Genomic DNA, 16,058 nt, shown 5'->3' with positions numbered 1-16,058 from the left:
TCTTATGAAGCCCCGGTTCATCCTGCCCTTTCTGGGGCTGCAGCAGCACACTTTACCTGGTTACAAAGCTATGACTCTACATATTACCAGGCCCTCAGAGCGCTTTACAAAGCTGGCTTGTTTACCAGGCCTGACACATCACTCCCACGTAGAAAGAAGCCACAGTTGCATAAGACGTGTCTGTCTTACTTATTTATTTATTTAGTTATTTATTCGTAACCAATATCACTGTACATCAGAGACTTTAAAATTGGGCGGTAAAAAATGTTGCACCAGCGAACTTACAGTCTAGGGCTGTGGCAGCACACTTTACCCTTTTACAAAACTATGCATGGCCATGTTACCAGGCCCTCGGCGCATGCTTTACAAGATTGCGATGTTTATCAACCCTGACACCTCACTCCCACGTAGAAAGAAGCCACAGTTTCAGAACACTCGTCTTATTTATTTATTTATTTTATTTTCATAGCTAGTATCATTTTACATCAGAAACTTTTAAAATTAGACGGTGCAAAATGTTGCACCAGGAAACTTACAGTATAGGGTTGCGGCATCACACTTTACCCTGTTACAGAACTATGCATTTTCTGCCCTCCGTACGACAAAGCCAGGAGGAAATGGATTAAACCCATATGTAGAAACATGGGAATTAGGGTTTGTCGGAAGGCAGAAAGGATATTGAAAACTGATGGTTCTCAAAAAATTGTCTTCAATGTTAGTAGGTATTTGTTTAATGTTGGAATAATAAGAGCAAAAGTAGGTCTGAAACTCTAAATGATTCTAAATGCTTGTGTATATGTGTATCCGAAAATATGCCTTCAGATAGATTGAATACTAACCTGGAAGTTATATTAAAGGAATGAATGCATAGATAATTGTACCCTATTCTATCCTAAAGGAAGCAGTATCCTGTTAAAACAGATCTCTTTTGGGAAACTCTCTTGATAGGAAGCATAGATAGTCACTTATAGTGCTTCGTTAGAATAGGGTCAATGATTGATCTACGTTATCCCTCAAATGCTTTTAGATACTAATGAAGCCCAGTTTTTAATGTATTTATATTAATATATTTTTAAATTAGTACAATTGATGATCGGTATTTTTACCTTCGTAATGAGCTACCTGTTTTTGAAAATTGTTGAAATTGGACCCTCTTTGGTGTTAACGTGTATGACTGTATCTTTAAAAAATGTAATGTGCTATTTTTTGGCATCTTTTATGGTTTAAATTAAAACCGAAATAAAGAATAAATTAAATGACTTTTTTTTCTTTTTATTTCATAACTAGTGTCATTTTTACAACAGAGTATTTAAAATTAGGTGGTAAAATTACTGCCCCAGAAAACTCACGGTCTAGCTTCCCGCCTCTTGTGGGGGCATTGGGATTTCCACCCTTGGTGGGCTGTGGCTAGGCCCTGCACCATGGTCTACCACTTAGGAACTCCATATGCATTAGGCACGCCTCTTAGGAGGCCTGGTCTACCTCCAAAAAGACCCCAGCACCACTCTAGGGTTCCCATTCCACAGACGCACCTCGCCACTTCTGAAGCAACACCAGCATACAGCCTCAACTATCCGCTGAACATGCCCAGACTTGTCCCTGCTTGCCCAACAAACATGGCACACACAGGTAAGTCTCTGCTTACGCATCCCATAACCCTAAACACCCCTAGTAGGCCCTATTAGAGTGGCTTACACCTAGGCGCCCCTGACCCCCACTCTCCACCTATGACCCACCTACACAGCCGTCATTTCCTGGGTAGAGGGCACACACACATGCCCCACTTCCAGGGCAGGCATGGGGCGTGGCACTTGCCACCTGCCCCACTTCCAGGGTGGGACTTCGGGGGCTGGGACTTCCGGGGGGCAGGACTTCTGGGGCAGGACTTCCAGGGCGTGACTTCTGGCTCCTACGTCACTTCCGGGGGGCGTGGCACCCGTCAAAAAATGAATGGTGCCTGCACAGGACATATGACCACTGGAAAGGAGAGCTATGAACAGGGAGAATAGTTCACTGCTCCCTATTAAGGCACGTTTGGCTTGCCTCTCAAGGTCACAGGGAAGGTCATGAATCTCATATTGCCATGGACAGTCCTAGTCCTCTTCTCCCATGCCTGATGAAAAGTCATGGTACTAGTTTCACATGCAGTAAGGTTGTCAGAGCAGAACAACACACCTGCATACCAATCAGGACTGTCCTGTCCCAACACGCCCACTTGCACAGCCACAACAAAACTCACACAAACATCAACAGCATATGCAAGATAAATTAAAAGAAGAAACGTAGAGAAAAGAAAACATGCTACTGCTTCAAATTGGCAGGCATATGCTTGCTGTAACAAAATTAAACATAGCAGCGAGTACTTAGTGTATTCTTTTGAAGTTGCAGCATGGCCACCATGTTTAGATCCAACGTGTTGGGCATCTTGGAATGGTTTAAACGTGATACAATTGGGGCAATATTCCGTGATGGTTGCCTGGTTTAGCGATGGTGGCTGTTGGGAATCTGCGTACTGCACATGAAATGAACAGCAAGTAATTGGCCCATCACCACTTTCTGTGCAGTTATAACATTCTCTGACAATGAAAATAATAAAGAAGGAAAGAAATTAAAGGGGACATCTAAAAGGAGAACATAGGAAACCTAAAGCAATAGCGCCCTAGTTATGGGACGGAAGAACGCTCAATTTCAGGCAAGTGTGCATATGTGATCATATGCAGTCACTCACAGAGCAAGAGAGCCTGTGGCGGAAATGGGCTCACCGATTGCACCTTACTTAATGGTGTCATGGGTGGAAGTAGAGCGTAAATGTCTCATGCAGAACAATGGCGTAAGAATGCTGATTCAAAGCCCACTGCATGAGACTTTTAAGCTCTACTTCCATCCAAGACACCATTAAGTATGTAGAAGTCGGTGAGCCCATTTCCGCCACTGGCTTCCCTGCCCTGTGAGTGACTGCATATGATCACATATGCACACCTGCCTGAAACTGAGCGTTCTTCTGTGCCATAACTGGTGGGCTATTCCTTTGTTTTCTATCTGTGTATGTGTGTGTATATATATGTATGTATGTGTGTATATATGTATGTGTGTGTATATATGTGGGTATATGTATGTGTATATATGTGGGTATATGTATATATATGTATATGTGGGTATATATGCAGGTATATGTGTATATGTATGTGTATATATGTGTGGGTATATTACCTACTGGCGGTCACCAGTAGGTAGTTATAGTTAGGACCTATTATCCATAGGAGACTCGCAACATTCTATTTAGAGTAACTTTGGAGCCAGTTGACGAATCTTCGCAAAAGTTTCCAAACTCGTGGCCCGCTCCGCTCCTATCCTGAAAGTCTTGGGGTGATTCGTCAAGCGAGGGCCAAGAAATAAAGGGGGGGGTCCCAAAACATGTTTTCCCCATGCACTTTTCCATAGGGACCTTTAGTCGCAGCTACAGCCCGAACTGCTGAACGGAATGACACCAAATTTGGCAGAAAGGTAGACCTTGGCTCAGAGTCGCGCCTTTTGCTTAAATGGTGTAAATCCGTTCAGTAGTTCCTGAGAAAACCAAAAGTAAAATCACATCTATATCTGGGCGGCGCCTAACCACACATCTCATCGTGAGATCTGATTGGCTGTCAGCCCTTCATCCAAAAAGTGTTGGCAGCCATCTTGGGACCAATATACATGATAGCACCTTATTGAAAAGCATTGCAGTTAATAGAAGGTTTTAAGACTTTAGTTACATTATAAATCATTTGTTGATGGTACCATACTCACTTGAGGAATTGTGGTATGTTCTAAGGTGATTTTACCATGTGAAAAAGCCTTCTACTGGGATATCATGAATCATGTTTGAGAGAAAACTATTTCCTCATGCTTTTCCCATATAGGTTTGGAAGGTGATCTATAAGTTAAACTGAAAGCATATTTTCTGTAAATTCACATTATCTTTCTCAGTCATGTGAGGATGAAGTCTGACATTCTCAGTAAAGCATGTACATCCAACAAGGGCAGAGACTGTCAGTTGATTCCTTTGTGTTCTACTGCAGCTTCCCAGAGTGTTCCAAAGAACAACTAGAGCGCTAACAGTCCTACTTATGATAAACGTATGGCACACCTGAAGCCATCTTGATTGGAATAAAGTGGTAACTCTTAAAACATTTAATTTAAAAAGGAACAAAATTAGGGGGTTCATTTTGCCATAGAAAGTATGATTAGTGCTGCAGAAAGAAAAATTAGGGCACATTTTGAGTGACTTCTCAAATCCTCTTCTATTTCATTAAAACATTCTGACATGCAGACTGAAACATGCACTTTGAATACCAGCAGCAGACTTCCCTGGTGAGCAGTAGCTTTAATACAGTGATCTAATGAGCAACTAGAGTGCTACCATTCAGAATTTTGGAAAATGTGTGACACATCTGAATGCCTTCTTGATGGAACCAAAGTAAACAAGCATTGAAAATGCAATAGGTCTCGCCCCCGTTTAAGTTAAAGCAATTCTTTTTGTAATTAGGTGGCTTTTTAGCTTTGCTTGTATTAGTGTTTTTCAAACTTTCATGTACAAAACATGCATATGTATGCATATATGTATATGTATGCATGCATTTATATTTGTATTTATATAGATATGCAGATTATATATATGTTTATATATATATATTCAGTGAAAAAACCATAGGTTTCACACATGTTATAGTTAGCTGGACATTTTACTGATAAAAAACCAATGAAATTCCCCCGTTATAGTTAGTGCAGGCAACTATAACTCACGCGACCGCAATCCTCTGCTGATGCTAATACTGTATTTAGACACTTATTTGCCCATGTCTTCTTCCATTAAATTTTAGCTATACATATATTACAAATATTGTTTTTTCATAAAGACACATATGTCATCAGCAGAGGATTGCGGTCGCGTGAGTTATAGTTGCCTGCACTAACTATAACGGGGGAATTTCATTGTTTTTTTATCAGTAAAATGTCCAGCTAACTATAACATGTGTGAAACCTATGGTTTTTTCACTGAATTTGCAAGGTTTTTTAAATGCTAATTCCTAACTATAACGTGTGTGAAACCTATGGTTTTTTCAGTGAATTTGTACGGTTTTTTAAATGCTAAGTTACTTTACGCCATTCGTGGCGTGCGCGCCCACTTAACGCGCACCGCGCGCCCACTTTACGCAGTTAGTGGCGTGCCCACGTTGCGCTGGATGGGCCATGTACGCACGATGCGCTTCGCGCACCGTACGCACATGGAGGACATATTATGCGCTTCATTGTGAAAGGTGAGCGTTTACATTTTTTTCAAAAATATATGCAATGCGCAAATGGTGCCCTTCGGGCACCATTTGCACACGGGGTGGGGAGAGTGTTGATAATTATTTTTTTTTAAATAATTTTTACCGTACGCGTACGGTAAGCGTAATCGGCGATTTTTCGAAAAAAATTAAAAATGAATTTTTGGCCTTGGGGGTTCTTGGGGGACACTTTCACCAAGAATAGGTGGTTAGGAGCTGTCTAACCAGTCCCTTTACATGTTTTGTCCCTTTGTTTTTCCTCCCCCCCCTCAGAGTGCGAGAGAGAAAATGGCGGCCGCCGCTTCCTGGTTTCGAACAATTCGAATGTTTACTAAGATCTAACAGCCAATCAGAATCGCGCACGGCACCGTACGCGTACGGTAAGCTTACCATAAGCGCACGGTACGCGCACCGTAAGCTGGCTCAGATATATATATTGATTTAAATGCTATTTTCTCAGGAACTACTGAACAGATTTACACCAGACCTACAAAAGGCACTTCCTTGACCTGAGGACTACCTCTCTGCCAAATTTCAAGTAACTCTGTTCAGCGGTTCGGGCTGTAGCTGTGTCTAAAGGTCCTATGGAAAAATGCATGGGAAAAACGCGTTTTGGGACCCCCTTTTTTCTCAGCCCCCGCTTGACGAATCCCCCCGAGACTTTCAGGGTAGGAGCGGAGCGTAGCGCCCCACCTATTTTGAAAATTTCGCGAGGATTCGTCGACCGGCGCCAAAGTTATTCCAAATAGAATGTTGCGGATTTCCTATGGAAACAGGGTCCTAACTATAACTATCTACTGGCGACCGCCAGTAGATAATAATATATATATATATATATATATATATATATATATATATATATATATATATATATATATATATATATATATATATATATATATATACATATATATATATATATATGTGTATATATATATATATATAAAAATAGAATGTTGCGGATTTCCTATGGAAACACGGTCCTAACTATAACTACCTACTGGCGACCGCCAGTAGGTAATACATATATATATATATATATATATATGCATATGCATATGCATATGCATATATATATATATGCATATGCATATATATGCATATGTGTGCATGTGGAGAGGTGTAGAGGTAGAGAGTAGTAGAGAGAGAGTAGAGAGTGAGTAATAGTAGAAAGTGAGTAGTAGAGAGTAGTAGAGATTAGAAAGTGAGTAGTAGAGTTAGTAGAGAGGTGTAGAGTGAGTAGTGTAGAGTGAGTAGTGTAGAGTGAGTAGTGTAGAGTGAGTAGTGTAGAGTGAGTAGTGTAGAGTGAGTAGTGTAGAGTGAGTAGTGTAGAGTGAGTAGTGGAGAGTGAGTAGTGGAGAGTGAGTAGTGGAGAGTGAGTAGTGGAGAGTGAGTAGTAGAGTGAGAGTAGTAGAGTGAGAGTAGTAGAGAGTAGTCAGTCTTTGTCAGTCAGTCAGTTTCAGTCAATCAGTGTCAGCTAGAGCAGCTCTGCTGACCTGGTTCTGTGGCTCTAAAGCAGCTCTGCTCACCTGGTTCTCTCCCTCTAAAGCAGCTCTCCTGACCTGATTTCTCTGGCTCTACAACAGCTATGCTGACCTGGTTCTATGGCTGTAAAGCAGCTCTGCTGACCCGGTTCTATGGCTCTAAAGCAGTTCTGCTGACATGGTTCTTTGGCTCTAGAGCAGCTCTGCTGACCTGGTTCTCTCCTTCTAGAGCAGCTCTGCTGACCTGGTTCACTCCCTCTAGAGCAGCTCTGCTGACCTGGTTCTCTGGATCTAGAGCAGCTCCGCTGACCTGGTTCTCTGGCTCTAAAGCAGCTCTGCTGGCCTGGTTCTCTGGCTGTAAAGCAGCTCTGTTGACCTGGTTCTCTCCCTCTAAAGCAGCTCTGCTGACCTGGTTTCTCTGGCTCTACAGCAGCTCTGTTGACCAAGTTCTTAGGCTCTAGAGCAGCCCTGCTGACCTGATTCACTCCCTCTAGAGCAGCTCTGCTGACCTGGTTCTCTGGCTCTAAAGCAGCTCTGCTGGCCTGGTTCTCTGGCTGTAAAGCAGCTCTGTTGACCTGGTTCTCTGTCTGTAAAGCAGCTCTGTTGACCTGGTTTCTCTGGCTCTACAGCAGCTCTGTTGACCTGGTTCTCTGGCTCTATAGTAGCTCTGCTGACAAGTTCTTAGGCTCTAGAGCAGCCCTGCTGACCTGGTTCTCTGGCTCTACAACAGCTCTGCTGACCTGGTTCTGTGGCTCTAAAGCAGCTCTGCTCACCTGGTTCTCTCCCTCTAAAGCAGCTCTCCTGACCTGATTTCTCTGGCTCTACAGCAACTATGCTGACCTGGTTCTATGGCTCTAAAGCAGCTCTGCTGACCCGGTTCTATGGCTCTAAAGCAGTTCTGCTGACATGGTTCTTTGGCTCTAGAGCAGCTCTGCTGACCTGGTTCTCTCCCTCTAGAGCAGCTCTGCTGACCTGGTTCACTCCCTCTAGAGCAGCTCTGCTGACCTGGTTCTCTCCCTCTCAAGCAGATCTACTGACCTGGTTCTCTGGCTCTAGAGCAGCTCTGCTGACCTGGTTCTCGGGCTCTAGAGCAGCTCTGCTGACCTGGTTCTCGGGCTCTAAAGCAGCTCTGCTGGCCTGGTTCTCTGGCTGTAAAGCAGCTCTGTTGACCTGGTTCTCTCCCTCTAAAGCAGCTCTGCTGGCCTGGTTCTCTGGCTGTAAAGCAGCTCTGTTGACCTGGTTTCTCTGGCTCTACAGCAGCTCTGTTGACCTGGTTCTCTGGCTCTAGAGCAGCTCTGCTGACCAAGTTCTTAGGCTCTAGAGCAGCCCTGCTGACCTGGTTCTCTGGCTCTACAACAGCTCTGCTGACCTGGTTCTCTGGCTCTAAAGCTGCTCTGCTCACCTGGTTCTCTCCCTCTAAAGCAGCTCTCCTGACCTGATTTCTCTGGCTCTACAACAGCTAAGCTGACCTGGTTCCATGGCTCTAAAGCAGCTCTGCAGACCCGGTTCTATGGCTCTAAAGCAGTTCTGCTGACATGGTTCTTTGGCTCTAGAGCAGCTCTGCTGACCTGGTTCTCTCCCTCTAGAGCAGCTCTGCTGACCTGGTTCACTCCCTCTAGAGCAGCTCTGCTGACCTGGTTCTCTCCCTCTCAAGCAGCTCTGCTGGCCTGGTTCTCTGGCTGTAAAGCAGCTCTGTTGACCTGGTTCTCTCCCTCTAAAGCAGCTCTGCTGACCTGGTTTCTCTGGCTCTACAGCAGCTCTGTTGACCTGGTTCTCTGGCTCTAGAGCAGCTCTGCTGACCAAGTTCTTAGGCTCTAGAGCAGCCCTGCTGACCTGGTTCTCTGGCTCTACAACAGCTCTGCTGACCTGGTTCTCTGGCTCTAAAGCAGCTCTGCTGACACAGTTCTATGGCTCTAAAGCAGTTCTGCTGACCTGGTTCTCTGGCTCTAGAGCAGCTCTGCTGTCCTGGTCCCTGAGCTCTAAAGCAGCTCTGCTGACCTGGTTCTCTCCCTCTAAAGCAGATCTGCTGACCTGGTTCTCTCGCTCTAAAACCGCTCTACTGACCTGGTTTCTCTGGCTCTACATCAGCTCTGCTGACCTGGTTCTCGGGCTCTACAGCAGCTCTGCTGACCCGGTTCTTAGGCTCTAGAGCAACTCTGCTGACCCGGTTCTTAGGCTCTAGAGCAGCTCTGATGACCCGGTTCTTAGGCTCTAGAGCAGCTCTGCTGACCTGGTTCTATGGCTCTAAAGCAGCTCTGCTGTCCTGATTCTATGGCTCTAAAGCAGCTCTGCTGACCTGGTTCTCTGGCTCTAGAGAAGCTCTGCTGACCTGGTTCTCTGGCTCTAAATCAGTTCTGCTGACCTGGCTCTCTCCCTCTAAATCAGCTCTACTGACCTGGTTCTCTGCCTCTAGAGCAGCTCTGCTGACCTGGTTCTATGGCTTTAAAGCAGCTCTGCTGACCTGGTTCTCTGGCTCTAGAGCAGGCTCTGCTGACCTGGTTCTCTGGCTCTAAAGCAGCTCTGCTGACCTGGTTCTCTCCCTCTAAAGCAGCTCTGCTGACCTGGTTCTCTGCCTCTAGAGCAGTTCTGCTGACCTGGGTCTCTGGCTCTAGAGCAGCTTTGCTGACCTGGTTCTCTTGCTCTACAACAGCTCTGCTGACCTTGTTTCTCTGGCTCTACAGCAGCTCTGCTGACCTGGTTCTCTCCACTCACGATGCACGCACCCGACTTTGCGAAAATATATTTAAAAATAATATAAGTTTATTATAAGTACAAATATAATATTTTTATGAATATCTTAGATAATCTCCTGCCCTAATATGTATATTAAAGACACATACATATCATTTTGGAACATAATTTTTTTTTGCGGGAGTCACGCGCCCCAGCACGTATATGACGTCACGCGGGACCCGCAACCGCGCAAGCATCTCCTACCGTAATGCGCATGTGTCGCGAATGCACGAGAGGAGGAGTCGCGGACTTGTCGCATACCAATCGCGCACATCACGTAATATTAAATGTGTATGATGTAACTGTAAAACACGCAGCCGTCGCACACCGTACGCGGATCCTTCACGACTTTTCTAAAAGGGCTGCTAGAATGCGCGCACCCACCATGATGTGTACGCTTTGAGTGCGCGACTCTTTTAAAAGAAAATAATATAAATATATTAAAATAAAAAATGAAAACAAGAACATTTATCAATATTTCAGTTTGATTTTTTTTCTTCAAATTTTCAGAAAAATATATGTTATTTAATGAATAAAATATTTATAAATAAACAGTTAAAAAAACTGTAGAAAATCAGTACAAAAAATAGGTATGACTACTATCACTCTTAAAAATTAGCATTTAAAAAAGCTTTGAAATCCACTGAAAAAAAACATAGGTTTCAGAGACATTATAGTTAGAAATTAGCATTTAAAAATCCTTAGAAATTCACAGAAAAAAAACATAGGTTTCAGGGGTGTTTTTTATTTAGCTGGCCATTTCACTCGTACAAAACCATAGAAATTCCTCCGTTATAGTTAGTTCTGCTAACTATAACTCGCGCGCCCGCAGTGCACTGCTGATGATGCCACATATTGCATCATTCATGACATGGTCAGTGACATCACTGATGACATCTCAAATGACATCACTGATGACATCATTCACATGACAGTCTGATACACCTCATCATACACTAGTATAACCTTTCATCACTCACTGTAAAATACAGAGTACCATATTTGAAACCATTGACACACCAATACCAGTTACTACATACCCACTCACTGATTCCTAAGTCTACACACACAACTACCCATTCAACAACAGAATCATTTATACATACAGTCACTAATTAATAGAACACTGTCAAATGCACTTATACACATATATATACATTGACTCATCAGCAGTCATCTTAGTCAGTTATGCAGTCATCCTACTTACTCATGAATAACATTAATCACACTTACATTTACTCACACAATTATCCAACAACACCTCATTTATTCAAACACATAGTAACTCATAGTTAATATGTTAAAACATCACCATTACAATTATACACTTATTCATATAGTTACTCTCACAATCACTGACTCTTACACATACTTATTTATATACACCAACTCTCACATACAATGCCTTTTATTTTTTTACTTAAAGATGTACAACTAAAACATATATTCGCTCACCAACACACAAATAAATACACTGTCATCCAAACAACTGTTTCCACATGCACTCTTAAACCTATACGCCTAGTCAATCAACCATTCACACATCTATGCATAGTTACACACACCCCATCCCACCACACACAAACTCAGTGTCCCATGCAAATACTCACCCAACTAATCAATAACTAATATACACACTCATGTAGTTCGTGACCAACTGATGCAGCATGTTATACAACAACAGAGACAGTGCTACACACATTCACATAGTTTAGTTACTAATCCATGTATTAAGTGAGACACTTTTAATTACTCGCTTAAACAGACAGTGAGACAGCTACTAAATCCTCCATCCAGACAGTTATATATCCACTCAATCTTCAATACAGATTGAAATTTAAATATGTTTTATATATATATATATATATACCAAACTAAACCACATTCACTGGATGATGTCATCAGTGATGTCATCAGTGATGCCATCAGTGATGCAATATGTGACATCATCGGCAGTGCATTGCGGGCGTGCGGGTTATAGTTAGCAGAACTAACTATAACGGTGGAATTTCTATGGTTTTGTACGAGTAAAATGGCCAGCTAACTATAATACCCCTGAAACCAATGGTTTTTCCTGCGAAAATATATATATATATATATATATATATATATATATATATATATATATATTCAATTAAAAAACCATAGGTTTCACACATGTTATAGTTCGGTGGATATTTCACTCGTAAAAAACCAATGAAATTCCCCCGTTATAGTTAGTTCAGATAACTATAACTCGCGCGCCCGCAATCCACTGCTCATGACGTCACATATTACATCACTCATGACATGGTCAGGGGCATCACTCATGACATCACTGATGACATCATCCTTGTGATAGAGTGGCGGTCGCGCAAGTTATAGTTATCTGAACTAACTATAACGGGGGAATTTCATTGGTTTTTTACGAGTGAAATATCCACCTAACTATAACGTGTGTGAAACCTATGGTTTTTTCAGTGAATTTGTACGTTTTTTTAAATGCTTATTTATTTATGTATTATTTTTTTTTTATATATATTTATTTTACAATAAACTACGTATTAAAAACTTTTTTTTTCTTTTTTCACCGTGCGCGCACGGTGCGCGCACCCCCGCAATTTAAACAAAAAAAATTTTTTTTTTCTGCCTTCGGGGTCCTTCAGGGACCCCCTGACAAGGTCTACGGGGTCAGGAACTCTCTACCCTGCCCCCTTTTCACGTTCGCCACCTTCCTTTTTCACTCTCGCACTGAAAACAAACAAAATGGCGGCCGACACTTCCTGATTTCGACCGATTCGAACGTTGACTAACATGTACCCACCAAGCAGAATTACGCTCGCGCACGTTGGGGTGCTCGCACGGTGCGCGCACCCTGCGCGCGTATAGATATTGATATGCTTTTAAATGCTATTTTCTCAGGAAATACTGAACAGATTTACACCAGACCTGCAAAAGGCACTTCCTTGACCTTATGGCTACCTCTCAAGTAATTCTGTTCAGCCGTTCGGGCTGTAGCTGTGTCTAAAGGTCCTATGGAAAAATGCATGGGGACCCCCTTTGGGACCCCCTTTTTTCTCGGCCCCCGCTTGACGAATCACCCCGAGACTTTCAGGGTAGGAGCTGAACGGAGCGCCCCATTAGTTTTGAAAATTTCGCGAGGATTCGTCAACCGGCGCCAAAGTTATTCAAAATTGAATTTTGAGATTTCCTATGGAAACACTGTCCTAACTATATACTGGCGACCGCCAGTAGAATATATATATATGAATATATATATATATATATATATATATATATATATATATATATATATATATATATATATATATATATATATATATATATATATATATATATATATATATATATATATATATATATATATATATATATATATTTATTTATTTATTTATTTATTTTCGGGGATTTCGCCTGGAGCACTCCTGCACACCAGCGATCTCGAGGGAAAGCAGGAACAGACGAGAACCGACCCAAATTGCAGGTGAGTAAATTATTTTATTCCGTTAACAGCAATGCCTGCATGACGCGTTTCAGCCTACCAGAGGCCTTGATCACATGACGCCATGGGAGTTGCGATCCCGCTTTTTTAAGTGCTGATTAAACAAATGACACAATTGGCTGGTACAGACTCTGCATGTATAGACATAGAAAAATTACTTAATCTTGGTCACCAACAATAATAATAGGGCAACATAGTGATAGCATATACATTGATTGGTTAAAATACTAATAAAACAAATTTCATGTATTAAAGTGTTTCTAGAATATAAGCAGATGTAAAACAACTCGGAAAGGCTTGTTTTTAGTAAAAAAACATTCAAAGTCTTTCTTAAAAAATTGTTGTTGCTTTCCTACATGTGCAAAACGAGCAAAGGATGTGCAAAATTAGCAATCTAAAAATCTGACCCCAGTGGGTATAATCTAACAGTTTTGAGTTAGACCTACAATGCCATCGTTACACCGTGTTGTCGGCTAAAACATATATTACGACCCCAACTATTTACAGTGTAAACACATTGTGGACGCCTGTCCCAAAATGAACAAGCATTTACAATGCAATGGTCTCGGCATTGTTAAAGTTAGAGCTATTGGCATTGCTCATGACATTATTTTTGTTTATGTTTTTAAAACATTTAAAGAAACGGCATTGTCATGAGCAATGCCAATAGCTCTAACATTAACAATGCCGAGACCGTTGCATTGTAAATGCTTGTTGGTTAAATGACACCAGCGGCGGATCCCGGTACTCACCCCCAAATCCTAGTCGGCCGCATTGTCCCTTCCGTGGTCCGTCCAGGCGCAAGATTCCGGGACCCGAAACTCTCTCCAAACTTCCCAAAAAACAAGCCTGTCCACCGTCAAATCCTCCTGTTGTCGTTTTCCCTCTCCAAACACGGCAGAAATCCTGGAATCACTGCAGCCAGCCACAGCACAAGGGGTGTGATGGGAGGAACAGCAGCGCATGGCCAGAGGAGCAACTAGACCCACCTCCTGCAGAAAGAAGCCCCAAACAAGCCCGCTGCGGAGTGCACCCTGGTGCCACTGAACCTGCTGCACTATAGATAGCTATGTCGGGTTGCAGCAAAGTTCTAAAGGACATAAATATAAGCGTTGACCAGGCAAGAACGACTGCTGTAGACAGAAGTTCGCACTATAAGAGAAAACCCTTATGAATGCCCATTTCAAGATGGCTGCCTGCCTCAGGCGGAGGCTGCCGATAACCGAAGTTACCTGCTTGGACCGCCGTGTCCTACCACCCATCTTAGAATGGGAAAGGGTCATGTAAACAACAGCGAGAAGGCGTGGATTTTATCTTCGGGTAAAGTTCACACTATATTAAAACGCATAAATAATAAATATATTCCATTATGTGTATATAAAGTTTCGATTCTCGCACTTCGCAAAATGTATATTTTTGTATTCTTTCTCTCAGATCTCATTTCTAGGATCTCTTTGTTTTATGACTGCAGAGCAAGTGTACAACTCTTCGAAAAGAACTAATAGTCTATTCTATTTCTATTTAATTGCTGCTAACTTGTTAAGAACACAGAATGAAATAAAGCCGCTTGCATTTAAAAGCATCACACACAGCCTGCAGGCTCCGCAAACATGGTAACCGCAGTCCCGGCCACCGTTCTCTCGTCACAACCCCGCGACAAGTAAAGGTTTCCACGCTGATACTTTCCCCCGGGCTAATGAAACAGCGAGGCACGTTTGACCATACGTAACACTCAGCTGTGCGAAACAGCTGTTTGGGCCATGCTGGGGACGGCCACTAAGCCGAGCTGTGTGGCCTGCTTCTGGCTGGCGTTGGCTGTGGCTTTCCTGCTGGCACAGCTGCTGCATCGCAGCGTCAGCACTGCCTACTTCCCTCGCACCCTGCTCTGTCTCTTCGAGGATGTCATCCGCTACGGCAAGACGAAGAGCGGATGGGAGGGGCAGCGCTTCGCCTGGATGAGCAGCTGTGACGTACCAAAGAGGTGAGCACACCGGAAGAAAAAGTTCAGCCGGAAGCGAGCTGTCCTGTGCTGTCCGTAGACAGCGTGAGATTCAAAGATGAGCGATGCTTAAGAGAATGAATGTAAGGATGTACAGAGAGGGTTGGGTGGGAACTGTAGACAGTACTACTCAGGGTACCCAAAGGTGGGGGAAGCAGTTTTTATGTAGATGTGAAGGTGTGCGTACAGGGGGCAAGAAAATCATTAACGGGGAGAGCCAGCCAAGGGTCAGGCTGGCCTCTAAGAGCCCTTGCTCGATCGAAAACCTAAAAATACCTGGCATTTGAATTAAGCAACAAAGATCATGTGAAAATGCGTCTCACTTTAAAATCAAAAAGGTATTTCTTTAATATGCTGACGCGTTACCCCATAATATATCAGATTATTTTTGTAAAGTGTACGTGCTAAACTCCTGTATTGGAAAGCGCTCGTATGTGATAATAACCCAGAACAAGCCGAGGGCACCGGAAGACACCACTGCCTTTCTCCGAGGCAGAGCAGAAATGCCTCGGAGAAACGTAGCGTCGTTTTCGGATTCGGGGGCGTGTTTTGCTGTTATCTCCTCCAGCCATTGGCTGGAGGAGATAATTAGACTTTCTGCAAAAAACACGCCCCCCGATCCGAAAAGGACGGGGCATGATCGGAGTGACGGGACCTCTTCTCCAGTGGCTGGCCAGCATTGAAGAGGCCAGCCAATGGAGAACAGGGGAGAAGAGGGGCGGGTTCAAGCCCCTCTTCTCCAAAACATTAAATCTCTCGACTTCCAGTTCTGCCTTCGGCAGACCGGATGGTCCCGAGACCTAAAAAGGGGGTTACTGTATGGTGCCTATAAGTGTTGCCCTGTTGATGCTAGACTGTCAGTCCATATTTAGACAACTATCATAATATGTCTAAGTGCAGAGAAATTGTACAGTAATACATGCATAATGCACAACGTGTTAGAAATGTGTAATCAAAATTATTTAAAACCAATAATTGGTGAAGGAGGTGTGACCAACACACATTGCAGATAAACATATGGGAAGTCTAAT

The 16,058-nt window shown here is 43.0% G+C and overlaps 1 protein-coding gene across 5 annotated transcripts in view; it reads left to right on the top strand.

The window, feature by feature from the left end:
- Window positions 1-16,058, top strand: part of KLHL13 (kelch like family member 13) — a 448,657-nt gene that overhangs the window by 227,497 nt on the left and 205,102 nt on the right. The gene's annotated exons all lie outside the window — the stretch shown is intronic.

Source organism: Triturus cristatus, chromosome 5_2, assembly GCF_964204655.1.
Source record: "Triturus cristatus chromosome 5_2, aTriCri1.1, whole genome shotgun sequence".
Lineage (NCBI taxonomy): Eukaryota > Metazoa > Chordata > Amphibia > Caudata > Salamandridae > Triturus > Triturus cristatus.
The sequence above is the reverse complement of the archived record's forward strand: the minus strand, read 5'-3'. Positions and strand labels throughout refer to the sequence as shown.